The 14,987-nt window shown below is 50.2% G+C and overlaps 1 long non-coding RNA gene across 6 annotated transcripts; it reads left to right on the top strand.

Annotated features, from left to right (window-relative positions):
* The first annotated feature begins 6,144 nt into the window (after positions 1-6,144).
* On the top strand, positions 6,145-14,504 carry LOC149126659 (uncharacterized). Of its 6 annotated transcripts, XR_016234069.1 has the most exons (3): positions 8,315-10,351; positions 11,856-11,896; positions 12,935-14,504. It is a non-coding gene; the product is annotated as an uncharacterized LOC149126659 (long non-coding RNA). The 6 variants fall into 6 exon arrangements; XR_016234068.1 differs by lacking the exon at positions 8,315-10,351 and adding an exon at positions 6,145-8,308 and having other exon boundaries at positions 11,856-14,504; XR_016234066.1 differs by having other exon boundaries at positions 8,315-9,236; positions 11,856-14,504.
* Positions 14,505-14,987: the final 483 nt, after the last annotated feature.

Raw genomic sequence — 14,987 nt, 5'->3', positions numbered from 1 at the left:
CCTCATTTAGCCCTTGTAACAATGCGTGGCCTGGCCATTAGAATCCCCACCCCATCTGAAAAAGGGGGAAACCAGGGCCACAGGGCCGCGGAGTAGATTTTAAACTGGGTCTGTCTGGCTCCTAACCCTGGCTCCAAACCTTGCTGCTTTATGGTTGCCTCCAACTAGTAAAAATGCAACTGTTTCCTAGCGAGCAGACATAAAGGCAGCACCAGGAAGTTGGGAGGGCCCCTGCGCAGCCTAAGCCTGGCTGCTTTGAGCAGTCAGAACTTGATCATCTTTTCTAGGGTGTGTGTGCTACCCGCCTCTGCCTGTAGGGGGCAGGCTTCGGAGCGCTTTGATTTCTCAGAAGCCGCTCTGGGAATCCCAAGGAGGAAAGAACTCCTTGTAGATCCTGCCTCTGAGAACATCCAAGGTATCAGAACTTTCAGAGATTCTGCAGTCCAGCCAAATCCACTACCCTTGGTTCAGTTCAGTTCATTGAACTTGTCTGGTGACGCCAGCTGCTAGAAACGATTAAGGGACCCCAGGTTGATTACAGTCTAGTGGAGATGAGAGACACAAAGGAGAAAGCCGATTTGAATGCTATGAAGATGGGACAGCAGCCCTCCCTGAACTGGGGACGTCAGCCTCAGAAGAAGCAATAGAGGCCGGCGCCGCGGCTCAACAGGCTAATCCTCTGCCTAGCGGCGCCGGCACACCGGGTTCTAATCCTGGTCGGGGCGCCGGATTCTGTCCAGGTTGCCCCTCTTTCAGGCCAGCTCTCTGCTGTGGCCAGGGAGTGCAGTGGAGGATGGCCCAAGTGCTTGGGCCCTACATCCCATGGGAGACAGGCAGAAGCACCTAGCTCCTGCCTTTGGATCAGCGTGGTGCGCCGGCCGCAGCACGCTGGCCACAGTGGCCATTGGAGGGTGAACCAATGGCAAAAGGAAGACCTTTCTCTCCGTCTCTGTCTCTCACTGTCTACTCTGCCTGTCAAAAAAAAAAAAAAAAAGCAATAGAAGCCACACGATAGCTGAGCCTTGAAGTCGGAGCAGATGACAGGTAAGCAAGGGGTGGAGTGCCACTCTTGGTTAGAGGCATCGCAGATGCAGGGTCACGGAGGTGGGGAACAGCTGGCTTTTGTTTGACATCATACAAGCGTAGAGCCTGACCTTGGAGACAGGGAGTGGGGTAAGATGAGGCTGAGGAGTTAGGCGGGGGAAAGCTGAAGGAGGTTATGCTGGAATGGCTAAGTTTCCTGTGCTCAACCGAAGGGCCCTCAGCACAATCTAACCTGGCTCGTTTGTGTTTTCAGAGCACCACTCTGGCTCCCAGGGGCGTGACACTTTTCACCAGTCAAGACGGGGCCTAGAAGCCAGGAAGGAGGAGACTGCTCTAGTCCCTCGCCAATGGATGAGAGCCCAGGTGGAGGCATTGGTGGCAGGGTTAGAGGAAAGAGGGCTGGGAAAAGAAACAGTTACAAAGGGAACGAGCACGAGGCCAGGGAGGGAGAAGGAGCAGGCCGGGTGCTATCAGAGTGCTGTTCGGGGAGACACCGTTGGGAGGGGATGCTGGGTCGGTTTGGGGGTTTTGTTGGGTTCGTGATACCCAAGTGACATCCAGGTGGCCGCCGCTAGTGGGCAGCTGGAATCAAACTCAGCAGACTCAGAGACGGCAGACAGCAACAAGACGACCGAAGACACTGGATGAGCTCAACCACCCAGATCATGGCAGGGGCCATTTAGATAGTTCCAGCTTCTCTGGCGGGCCATACCACATGATCCACCTACAAAGGAGCCTGCTATAGACTTATTGAACTGTGAGTCCTGTCTGCAGTTGCCTGGGCAGAGCCAGACCCAGCGATTCCCCGGGCCTCACCCAGCCCACAGGATGGCTGTACCCCACTGAATCCAGGTTAGCGCTCCTCCATGGAGACGGCCACCAGAGAGACTCAGCAGAACCCGCCAGAGCCAGGAGCCAAGGGGAGCTGGCACGACCAGGACGGAGGGGCCCCATGTCCAGTGCAGCCAAGAGGCTGGGGAAGATCCCGACTGAAAAGCGCTCACTGGCTTTGGCAAAGTGGAATTCACTGCTGCTGTGTCATCGGCATCAAGACCCAGCAGGAAAGAACCGGCGCTGTTAGGTTGGGCCACTTCAGCAGAGGTTAATAAGAGGAATCTAATTACAGCAGGCCATGGCGTAGGGGAAGCCCCCAGGAGATCCTAGTGCCCTGGATGAGGTAACAGGGACAGCACGAACAACCCCCATGCTGGCAGAAGGTCTAAGAAGGGGGAGGAGTTAACAAAGCCAGAGACAGGCAAGGCTGAGTGGGGATGGCAGCCAGCCTAGTGAGCCTGCGAGGGTGGGGAGGTGGGGAGATAAACCCCCTTGGCCTGGCTCTCCTCTCTCCTGCCAACGCTCCCTACCACCACACCCAACCAGAAGCCAGAGGCAAGGGGCAAACACAAGACCTCAGGTCACCCCTGGGAACAGAGAGGGGGGTGGAGCATGCACATGAAGGAGCAAAGAGAAGATGCCGAGGGGCCGGTGCTACGGCACAGCAGGTGCAGCCGCAGCCTGCAGTGCCAGCATCCCACATGGGCATCAATTCAAGTGCTGGCTGCTCCACTTCTGACCTAGCTCCCTGCTAATGCACCTGGGAAAGCAGTAGAAGATGGCTCAAGTCCCTGGGCCCCTGCACCTACGTGGGAGACCAGGAGGAAGCTCCTGGCTGCTGGCTTCAGGCTGGCACAGCCCTAGCCTTTGCGGCCATCTCTCTCTCTTTCTCTTGCTTTGTAACTCTACCTTTCAAATAAATAAATAAATCTTAAAAAAAAAAAAAAAAGATGCCCTGCATGGGGGTCTGCCTGCAGAATGTCAGGGGCACAGTGGCAGAAAGTAGAGACATGGTGAGGTGGACAGCGGTGCTGGTCACATCTGCCAGCATCCCCCGAACACACTTCCCACATTCACCCATGAGTCTCTCTTTCCTGGGGAAGAGGCTTCTCTGTCCCAGACACCCTTGCAAGCAGGGCAGCCGTGTGACCTGGACTGTACCAATCTGCCACACCAGAGAAGCCTGGATTTGGAAGAGAGCTGGGCGAGGCCAAGGGTGCCAGAGGAATCTGCTTTCTGGTTTATGGTAGCATAGCAGGGAGGTCTCGCTCCAGAGTCAGCAGTCAAGGTTAGCAGCGCCTTCAGCGTAGACCAGTAGGCATGCAGGACACCACTGCCCGTGTGCAGACCACAGTCGACTCTGGCTTCTGCAAGGTCCCTGAGCTCTTTTTGTTAACTTGTTGTCTGCTTAAACTAGCTAGCGTGGGTTCTGTCACTCGTCACTACAGCACTGAGTCGTGTGGGGACTGCACGACGAGTGAGGACACGGGCATAAGGAGACAGACCAGGGGCCGGCGTTGTGGCATAGCGGGTTAACCCACAGTTCTTATGGCCTGCATTCCATATCAGAGTGCTGGTTCAAGTCCTGGCTGCCCGGCTTCCCATCCAGCTCCCTGCCAGTGCGCCTGGGTAGGCGGCAGAAGATGGCCCAAGTACCTGCCCTGACTCTTGTGGGCATTTGGGGAGTGATCTAGAAGATGTAAGATCTCTCTCTCTCTGTCCCTCTCCCTATCACCCCACCTTTCAGATAAATAAATTAAATACATAAATCTGTATAAAAAGAGAAGGCAGACTAAGCTTTTAAGAACAAGGAGGATGAAATGCGGTCAAGTACTGGGTCAAAACCGGGAGCGTTTGCAGAGAGGAGGGCACTGGGCAGCTTCCCGAACTGAGACAGGGAACTACAGGAGGCGAGCTGTGATCATCACCACCAAAGAGCCAAGGACATGGAGAGTCAGAGAGGTGGACAAGCTCCCCAAGGTCACCCTGATGTAGGAAGGGTGCGGAATTCCAGCCCAGGCCTGCGGGCTCAGACGCCTCATCTGACAAGCATCCCCCACAATGGCCAACCCAGGCAGCCCTGTCCAGCGCAGCTTCTGATGAAAATTCTGACATCAGGGGCCTGCACTGTGGGGCAGTGGGTTAAGCAGCCACCTGCAGCATCCGCTAGCCCATACTGGAGTGCTGCTTTGAATCCCAGCTGCTCTACCTCCAATGCAGCTCCCTGCTAATGCACCTGGAAAAGCAGCGGACGATGGCCCAAGTGCTTGGACCCTGCACCCACATAGGAGACCTGGATGGAGTTCCAGGCTCCTGGCTTCAGCCTGGCCCAGCCCTGGCTGTTGCTGTCATTTGGGGAGTGAACCAGTGGATGGAAGATCTCTGTGTCTGTCTTTCTGTCTCTCTCTCTTTCTGTCACTCTGCCCTTCAGATACATTCAGATTAAAAAACAAATCTGAATTCATACCTAAAACCCAGTTTCAAAGGACAGAATGGCCCTAGGGCCAAGGTCAAGAATGAGCTGAGCAGTTTGGGTGCGGCAGAGCCCTCAGTTCAGGGCAAATGAGAAAAACCTGCTGAAAACCCAAGCCAGCTCATGCCCAGAGGCCGCCTGGCCCTGGGAGGGAAGTCCTTGCCTCCTACGCAGCTGACAGCTCTGTGGGGAACCAGCGCAGAGAGGCAGCCCGAGGCAGTGGGAAAGCCAAGGCGTCCACCCCTCGTCCTCCACAGCCGTCCCCGGGGAAGTGGGCATTTTCTGGAACACTGAAGAACTTCCTACGAGAGCCTCGCCTGCTCCATCAAAGCCGATCGTGTTCTGTGGCATGTCAGCGCATGTTCACGGAGAGGAAAGGCAGGTGGTTTTGATGAATAAATGCATGGGGAGAGTGCGCTTTCCCGGGGAGCAATCACGGAGCCAGCGGAGTTTGAACAGCGTGGGTGGCGAGGCGGCTGCAGGGGCGGGGGGTGCCTCTGCGCCCTTCCGAGTGGAGGGTTTGTTGACACATCGCAGATTTGCTCCATTCTGGCGGCTGGGGTGTCCATGCAGACTGGCTGCACACGCACGATGCCTGTCTGTCCACCACGAGCCTCAGAGAGACAGCTGTCCATCGACTGTCTGTCACTGTGTCGCAATTAAGGGGCTAATTTCCCAGGTGCTTTCGCCATTGACCATATCGACAAAGTCTTGAAATGTGGTTATTCTAGTGATGCAGGAAGCCTTTTCCTTGCTCAGCGCATTGGAGTTTAATTTCAGTAATATTTCCATTAGCAACCTGTAATTAAAGCATCTAATAAAGATCAGTAATTCATTTAGTTGGGGATTTGCATTTTTTTAAAGAAAAAATGCATTTGTGGGACTCAGATTCCATTCTACTGTTAAATGAGCATTATGATTTCTCTGGGTATCTTAATTGAACCTCATTTTTTAACAGGAATATTAAACAAATTAAATTAAGCAAGTAATTTCCCCTTTTAGGATAAAAAGAAAAGGACTTTGAGTGCAAAAGCTGCTCCAAAACACCCATTAGTGGGGTGGGGTGGGCAGCGGTGTGGGCAAATGTACGGCTTCTGCGTGGGCTGTGGGTGCTGAGGAGCCGCCATCTAGAGAGGGACCCCACGCGCCCCAACAGCTCAGGCCCTGGCACAGGGCCAGCTGAGCCCACTGTGGGCAAACCCAGCTCACTGGGATCCCAGATTCCATGGAAGCCACCCGGGGTAGCCTGAGAGCAATGGCTGCAGCAATCAGAGAGCGGGGTGGAGCTGGATGGAGCAGGAGCCCAGGGAAGGGGGGCCACCCTGCCAGCTTCCCCAAGGCAGGCGGCTCTACCCTGCCTGAATGCGCCCATCAGTCAGCTCCTGGGTGGGGCATTGAGTCCCGGCTCTGATTGGCAGGTGCGGAAGCCACTGCTCTGAGAAGTCACAATTTGCCACCAAGTCTTCCTGGCTCCAAAGGTGGGGGCATTTACCTGGGTCTCCCACAGAAGACTCCAAGAAAGGACTACGTGTGCCGGGGACAGGCGACGAGCAACAGCTGCGAGGGAACATGGCCCACAGAGGCTGGGGGAGGTAGGGAGAGCCGCCAGAAAGAAATGTAGGTGCTGGCTAGCGGGCAGGGGGTTGGGAAAAGGGGTAGGGGTGGGGGTCAGCGAGTCTCTGAGATGGGCTGTGGCACCTGGCAGTTGTGAGGAAGGTCATCGAGGCTGCCAGGACTCCTGAGCCAGTGTGACCCACTGGGGTGGGGTTGGAGGCGGTGGCCGCGGTGCACGACTGGGCTGCTTTTAATAGCTCTGAGCAGGAAGACAGCAAAGAACTTCAGAGCCCTGGAGCTGGGGCTGCAGGCCAGTCGTGCCCCCCACAGCTGGAGACCCTGGAGGCGCGTTTTCAGAATCAATTTCTCCCCACTCCCCCTCCCCATGCCTCACAGCCTCCATTGGGTCAGAGAGGCTAGGGAGGATGCGGCAGGCCAGGGCGGCCGGTTCTGAAATCAAGTGATTTCCAGGCAGGGTTTGGAAGCTGGGAGTTGACCCCATGAGCAAAATCCCCTGGTGGTGAACAGAGCAGAGAGGGCCAGGCCTGGGGAGGAGGAAGAGCAAGCTGGACACAGTGGGCAGGCGCTGGAGTCCCGGTCACCAGCCGGGAGAGCAGACCTCCCCACGAAGGTGCCGGATGGCTCAGTGGGGCTGCAAAAACCCAGGGCAACCCAGGCCTTAGACCTGGCCCCCGCAGAGGTCAGAGCGAGCAGAGAGGCCAGGGCTCCCTTTACACACTGGGTCCACAGACTGGTGAGTGGCATCAGCTCTGCAAGGGGAGGTGCATGGGAGGCCTGGTCATCACAGGATTTCCCCTGCAGGCTGGAAACACAGGGAGAAGACCACGCTACAGTTCAAGTCCAAGGGCCTTGTGATAGCAGAACTCCTAGCTTGGCTGGAGGAGGTCCTTGTTCTCCTCTAGCCTTCAGCTGATGAGCTGAGGCCCACCCCCGTTAGAAGGCAGTCCGCTTTCCTCCAAGTCCTCCCAGTAACATGTTCATCTTGGGGCTGGTGTTGTGCAGAGCAGTCAGGTCACCCCTGGGATGCCCACATCCATATCAGGGTGCCTGCTTTAAGTCCTGGCTCCTCTGCTCCTGATCCAGCTTCCTGCTAGTGTGCACCATGGGGGGCAGCAGGTAATGGCTCAAGTTCTTGGGTCCCTGCCACCCACATGGGAGACCCAAAATGAGTTCCTGGCTCCTGGCTGTTGTGGTCATTTGGGGAGTGAACAGCAGAAAGAAGAGCTCTCTCTCTCTCTCTCTCTCTCTCTCTCTGCCTTTCGAATAAAAATAAATAAATAAGCTTCAAAAAGCCCTGGAAATGCGAACTGGGAAAAATGCAAGCCAGAGGGTACACTCAGCAGTAGTCTCAAATGCAAAGCCTCGGCCTGCCCTTTGAAGGGCTGGACCGGTGCCTGCCTGGGTGTCGGGGAGGTGTCAGGGTGCTGGGATCTGCCACATGCCACCCCGGAAAGCAGCATGCACAAAAGTCCTCCTTGTCTTCAGAGGGGGCGCTCCACCTGCCCCTGCAGCAAATTCGCTTAGGATGATGGGAAAATCAGTCTGCATTCAGGGAACATGCTCAAAGAGGGGAGACGGCAGGGAGCCCCGAGGACCTGCCGCAGAGGAAGAAAGTGAAGAGTTAAAATTGAATATGTGCGGGTGTAAAAAGTTAAGCTTAAGCTTGCAGGTTTAAACCTTGCTGGTACAGCTGTAAAAAAATAAGACAGAGTAGCACCTTGGCAGTAGGGACTCCATTTTGGAGCACTTGAGACTGCATTCTAGGAAAGCACCCCCCCACCGTGAGACTCTGGTCTGAAACTATGATCTCAAATAGTCGGACAATAGCAGTGCACTACATCACCCTTGGCAACACACAAAAACCCCCTAGCATGATTGCTCAAGCTTAAAAGTAGAAAGGTTGCACCTGGGTTACCTGGGCTAATAATAAAGATGTGATTTGTCTGTGTCTTACATTAATGTCAAGTCCTAATTGCTGATTGTAATATTGTAACTGGTATTGTCAAGATTATGATAAATATTAATTTCACTTAGGTTTTAGGTTATGTTGACCCCAGTAACCATATACTCTCTTTTGATTTTATGTACACTCTTTTGATTTTAGCAACTGTGTATAGCAACCGTACATAGCAACCATGTATTCCCCCCTTCCCGGTTTTGCGGTTTTTGCCTTTATAAACCCTAACCTTTGGTTATTCGGGGCTGCTCTGTTCATGTATGGTCAGACAGCCCCAGCATGCTGGATAATCAATAAAGCTTCCCCTTGCTGTTTGCATAAGAGATGTCTCTTGGTGACGTTTTTCGGGCAGTCGACTCTAACATTGGAGGCCCCAGCGAGATCTGACTGCTGCCTGCGGACGTCTCCAACAGATATCTCTCGGGGTAAGTGCAGGCGCCTATTTGTGTTGTCGGCCGGCTTATTTGTGGTTTGTGTCTCTTCATTCTGGATTTTGGTAATTTGTGAGCGCTCTAGGATTTTGGGAACTGTGCTGGTGTAGTAGCTGCTGGGACAGGGCGTGAGCCCTTCCTGGCTGTGGCCGGCAGACGTGCCCGGGGGCCACAGGCTACGGCCCTGAGGGACGCCTCAGGAGGACAAAGGAAGGCTGGGGACGCCCAGATACTTCCGACGGGGCAGGCGTGGAGTCTGCATTCCCAGCACAGATGGGGTGGCCAGTAAGGCCTTCTTATTATTAGTCTTTTGTAGTTGTAAGGTGCTTTGTTGGTTGTCTTGTTGTTTGTTGATTGTATTCTCTTGTCATTTAGCATTGTATGGGGCGCTGTGATGGCTCCCATTTGGTAGATTTGGAATCTGTGTTTGTATTGCCAGCATTGTCGCGTGACTCTGAAGTGGTTCTGGAGTCTGCATTTGTAGGTTCTGAAGTGGTTCCGGAGCTTGCATTTGTATTACCGGCATCCTCACAGGGCTCTGAGGCGGTTCCAGAGTCTGTGTTTGTATTGCCAGCATCATCGCGACCAGTAGTTTATCTCAGTTCCTCTACGGACACTTTGTGTGGTTGTTGTGTGCTGATTCTCTACACTGTTTGTCTGTTCGTGTACATTGTGTTGTCTGCTAACATGGGCCAGACTGTGTCTACACCTTTGTCTCTAACTTTAAATCATTGGTAGGAGGTAAGCGACCGGGCACATAACCTTTCTTTGTCAGTCAAGAAGGTAAAGTGGCAGTCTTTCTGTGCCTCTGAATGGCCCCCCGGAGGGCTCTCCATTTACCACTCATTCGCCAAGTGAAAGAGGCCGTTCTCCTGCCTGGCTGTCATGGGCACCAGACCGGGATTTTGAGAAAACATCGGAGGTCAGTATTCCTTCCCTCAAGCGGGACCGGATCTGTGGAAGTGACCGTTGAGTGTCCGGCACCCCACAGCTCTCCGAGAACGCGGAGTCCCCCCGGCCACGGCTTAGCTACGGCCGAAACTCCAGAGGGATTGTAAGGAATGGGAGGGAAATTAGGAAGGGCAGTTGGCTGAGAGCCTGGAGATCCCCTGAGTTTGCTTTGGCTTCCCGGCAGCCGGACTGTGACCTGAGCACCAGGTCTCTCTCTCGGAGGGACGCCTGATCACGCTGCCTACTGCTACGCGAGCAGGGCTTAGCTTCGGTCGAGGCTAATATTGACCCTCAGGTAAACTCAGACAACTAGGTAGTGGGTAACCTTAAGCGATAGGAGATTTCATGAGGAGCTTCATTGCTTTCTGCCTTCCTCCTCCTCCCGGGGGCTCCCTCCCCCACTCTTTTGCTCTCCTCATCTCCATTCCTATACCACTGGCCTGGAGAAAGGGAGAGGGAAATTCCACAGGTCTCTCCACCTAGGGAAAAGCTGTTACCTGTTACCTGTTAACCCTTTCCAACCGGGTAAAAAGTTTTCCGTCTTTGCAGCTTATGGTAGCTCTGGTGCGTCTTAAAAGTTTTTTTGTGAACTATTACTGTTGCTAAGCTTTGATTGCCTGAGGACTAAATCTGGAAAAGAGCTAAAGTTAACTATCTGTTGTAATTGACTGAGTGTCTGCAGTAGTCCTAATTGATCTGGCTTTGGTTAAATTATAGGAGGTTCCCAACACTCTTGGTAAAACGGCGCACCTACCCAACCCCACGATTAGTCCTGCCAGGCCCCGGTGTGTGCAGTCTTCCCTGTAAATGGGGGAACACAGCCTTTCTCTGCACTCCAAATATCTCTAGGCAGAGCCCCCACCCCAGGGCTGCTTCTTTTTCCTCTCCTGGAGGAATTTCCAATTCAATACCACTGCTGACCTTACCTAAGGGAGCCAGAACCTTAAGCCATTAACCCTTTCCAAACTGATGGGTTTTTCTCTTTGCAGCTAATAAAAACCTAAACAATGGGTTCATATGCTGATAATCAGCTCTTTTCTGTGCTGCTGTCCCTGACTCATCTGAGAGCGTTCACCTGTCTTGAAGGTTTCGCGTTTTTCTGTTGCCATTATGAGTCTTGATTGGAAAAACTACAGCGCGAAGTTTGTTTACATTGTTTATCTGTTTTTAATGTCTAAGTAATTACCCAACTGATCAGAAATGTACTAATTTTGGCTAAATGGTTTGACTCTCTGACAGCTTAAATTCTAAACCGAGTCTTCCAACTTTGGGCTTCCAGTCGGATCCCTGGAACTCTCAAAGGATGAGACTCTAAATTTGTTAAAGTAACAGCTGCTTGGGTCAATTCAGATTATATAAAATATATTAAAATGTTATAAATAGTGTCAGACCTATGCTGTATTTATGTTTTTGCTTTCCAGCTAAAGCGGTCTTATAAAAATAAGAGTAAAATTCTGTGTATACAAGCCTTTATGTTGTTAACTAAAGTAAGCCAATACAGATTGGTTCAAAAAAATTGAGGTAATGCAAATGCCCTTCGGTTTGCTCAGTGGCTTGCTTGCTCAGTTTTACATGTCTTTGATATGCTTTAAACTTGTTTCTCTTAATGAGGAAGATCTTTTCAAAGTTGTAAACATACACTAATGTTTGCTGCCAGGAGGTGTTATCCTTGTGTTACTTAAAAACATAAAAATGTAATTTTAACTTTTATTTCAGATAATGGTGTGGTATTCATTAATAACTCAGTGTCTTAAGTCATCTAGGCATCAGTGCTAAGTAAAACTTGGAAAAATATATTATATATACTTTTAACATCTCAAATTCAATAAAAAAAAAAACTGTTTGAGTTTATTAACATGTATTCTCATAGGTTGGCCATACATGACAATTCAAGACTATGTAAAAATAACTATAAGTATAAAGTTTCAAAAGGTGTAAACAAGTCATAAAAAGTTTTAAAATGTTTATAATTTTAAAATATTATTTACAGAGTTAAGTGCTAATACCAAAATTACACTGACCTAAAGTTAAAGTCTAATCTTCTGTTATAACAATGGGGTTTAAAAAAAAAAAGTGTACTAATGTTAATAAATATCTAAAAATGGTCTAAATCATAAATCTTAAAATCTGTTTCTGCAAAAACTATAACGTCTATTTTAACAGTGTCTGCTTAATCGATTACTCTGCCATTTCTAGAGTTAGGTCCTGTAAGCTCTTTTTGACTCTGTTAAATAATTCTAAATTATGTAAACTCTTATATACAAGGGTTTTTTTTAATTTCTGGTTTATTCGACAACAAGAGACATAAAATTCATATTAATCCATTGTGTACTCTACTGTCTCTGTTAAGTTATGGTTATGCGGCAGATGCTAAAAAACTGGGTTCCAGAAACCCAAGAAAGCGCTAGTGTCCACAGGCTACACGGTAAATACCCGGAAGCCAAAGGATGGCAGAGACCTCTGCCACAATTTCTCCTCTAAGTCAGGCTACACAGTAAACACTGGTTAAACTGCCAGTTAAATCTAAAAGCCCAAAAAGTCAGGCTAGAGACCCAACTTGCTGCCTCACTTCTCCTCTTTTCTCTTTCAGAAGGGAAGTTACTACTGTTCTGCAGGACTCTCCACTGTGATGTACGGTTTGATCCCCAGACCTTATATAAGGGATGACTGACCTTTTCTGTAATAATGCCTGGCCACAGTATAGGGCCCCAAACAACATAACAAAAAAAAAAAAAAGGGGGGGGGGTTAAACTGTAAAATAATGTGACAACTAGATCAATTTTTCGGTGTGAAAAGTTACACTGACGACCTCAAAGTATACAAACAGGTCACCACAGTTGATCTTACCTAAAGGGTCATAGTTCTCCTCATGGGCACGGTCTTAACTCGCAGGAAAATACTAAGTGTCAGAATTTGCCCATGACCATAATTTTTCTAGCTCCAAAAATCAGGGTTCGGTTGGGCACCCCCCTTGACTGGCATCATAGAGGCTGCCTCCATGGTCCACTTTATTAGAGACCAGTGGAATGAGGAGCAAGCTAGCAGCAGGAGCAATGTATGGATGGGCAACAGGCCAATCAATGGCTGCTTTACACGGTGATCTGCCGTCAAGGAGACCCAGCAAGGCCAGTGCACCCCAAACCTGTGCACCTGTTGCTGATATAAGGAGCCAGGGCGTTGGGCAAGCAGCTGTCGTAACAGCAAATGCCTTCTGTCGGCCCTGCCAAGAGCACAGCCACTGGACACGGAACTGCCCTGGGTGTCGAAGGACTCCTGGTTCAGAACTACAGACCCTGTGGCCCCGAGCTAAAAAGCCTTTGGCTCTGCCCAGCCTCTGCCCAGCTTCCAATTCCAGCCACTGCTACTGGGGATGGTTTAGGGTCAGTAAAACGTAAGTTGCCTATTTCTATCAGCCTCCTATTTAACTCTCCTAGTCCAGCCATGTAATGCGAGTCAACAGGGTGCCTCCCTTAAAGGAGATTTGCATCTCTTACAATTTTCTTAACAGCACCCCATGGATAGGTCTGGGCCTCACACACCCTGCCAGGCCTTAAAAGTCTATCCAATAGTCCAGGGGGAAGTGGTCCCCTCCACTCCTGTACTGAAACTATAGATGCTTCTCCTTACACCGTGTGTTTTTAATGCCCTTATTTGTTTTGTCTCTAACAGACTAAAAGCTGTTAACTCCAAATGGTCGTCAGACAAGGCTTCCAGCCCATTCCACTGGACTACCTGAGCAGCCCTCTGGACCAAGCAGTACAGTCTCTCCAAGGCCCTGTTGCACACCATAAGACAGGTAGCAAGAGGAAATACCCAAATCCCCCTCAACGCCCACCTGCCAGCTTCGAAGAAGTTACAGAAGACGGAACTCCATCCATAATCCCAAAGAAGAATTTTGGGTATTACCTCTTGAGGAAAAAATATTAGGCAGAAAGTCAGTTATGAGCTTATGTGTGTGTGACATAAAGGCCTAATGTGTCCAGCATATGCATCTGCATCTCAGTCATCCTGACAATGTTTCATGGACAGCCTGGCCTTTGCATCCTGTCCTGCCCCCTTCTACCTGATAACCTGCCAGGTGGAGATCCCCGCCCCTTCTGCCTGACAAATCTTCCACAGTCTCCCAGATGTAGCCCAGTATCTGCATTTCAGTATTACAGAACAGGCGGGGGTTGGATCTCATTTTCATGAGGGGGGGTGTGTGTTATGCGCGGCCCTAAAGGAAAAATGTTGTTTTTATGCTGACTAAACCCAGGTGGTTAAAAACTCCATGGCCAAACTCAGAAAACGACTGGAAAAATGGCAACAGGAGAGGGAAACTCAACAGGGATGGTTTGAGTCATGGTTCGGCTGGTCCCCGTGACTTACTACTCTACTGTCAGCCCTAACAGGACCCTTAATTGTTCTACTCCTAATTGTAACCATAGGACCTTGTGTGTTAAATAGACTCATCACCTTCGTGCGGGAACAAGTTAAAAATGTTAAACTCATAATCATAAGACAACAATATGTCACATTAAAAGATACAAAAACAAATCTCTAAGATTAGAGATCCTCACAACAAGGAGTGGGGAATGAAGAGTTAAAATTGAATATGTGCGGGTGTAAAAAGTTAAGCTTAAGCTTGCAGGTTTAAACCTTGCTGGTACAGCTGTAAAAAAATAAGACAGAGTAGCACCTTGGCAGTAGGGACTCCATTTTGGAGCACTTGAGACTGCATTCTAGGAAAGCACCCCCCCACCGTGAGACTCTGGTCTGAAACTATGATCTCAAATAGTCGGACAATAGCAGTGCACTACATCACCCTTGGCAACACACAAAAACCCCCTAGCATGATTGCTCAAGCTTAAAAGTAGAAAGGTTGCACCTGGGTTACCTGGGCTAATAATAAAGATGTGATTTGTCTGTGTCTTACATTAATGTCAAGTCCTAATTGCTGATTGTAATATTGTAACTGGTATTGTCAAGATTATGATAAATATTAATTTCACTTAGGTTTTAGGTTATGTTGACCCCAGTAACCATATACTCTCTTTTGATTTTATGTACACTCTTTTGATTTTAGCAACTGTGTATAGCAACCGTACATAGCAACCATGTATTCCCCCCTTCCCGGTTTTGCGGTTTTTGCCTTTATAAACCCTAACCTTTGGTTATTCGGGGCTGCTCTGTTCATGTATGGTCAGACAGCCCCAGCATGCTGGATAATCAATAAAGCTTCCCCTTGCTGTTTGCATAAGAGATGTCTCTTGGTGACGTTTTTCGGGCAGTCGACTCTAACAAAAGCAGGGGTGTCCTGGTATGGCAGAGTCCAAGTAGAGCGCCCCAAGTGGCAGAACCAGCCCATGTCCGGTGGATAAAGGAGCAACCCCGGGTGGCGCTGTGGCGAAGTGGGTAAGGCTGCCACCTGCAGTGCCAGCATCCCATATGGGTGCCAGTTCAAGTCCCGGCTGCTCTACTTCTGATCCAGCTCTCTGCTATGGCCTGGGAAAGCAGTGGAAAATGGCCCACGTTCTTGGGCCCCTGCACCTGCATGGGAGACCCGGAAGAAGCTCCTGGATTCTCACTCTGGATCGGCGTAGCTTTGGCTAACGCAGCCATCTGGGGAATGAACCAGTGGATGGAAGACCTCTCTCTCACTCTCTCTTTCTCTCTCTCTCTCTCTCTGCCTCTCTGTAATTCTGCCTTTCAAATAAATAAATAAATAAATCTTGAAGTTTTT

The sequence above is a fragment of the Oryctolagus cuniculus genome, chromosome 5, assembly GCF_051225735.1.
Source record: "Oryctolagus cuniculus isolate XC-2025 breed Fujian yellow rabbit chromosome 5, ASM5122573v1, whole genome shotgun sequence".
In the NCBI taxonomy this organism is placed as follows: domain Eukaryota; kingdom Metazoa; phylum Chordata; class Mammalia; order Lagomorpha; family Leporidae; genus Oryctolagus; species Oryctolagus cuniculus.
This window is presented reverse-complemented; position numbering and strand designations above follow the sequence as displayed.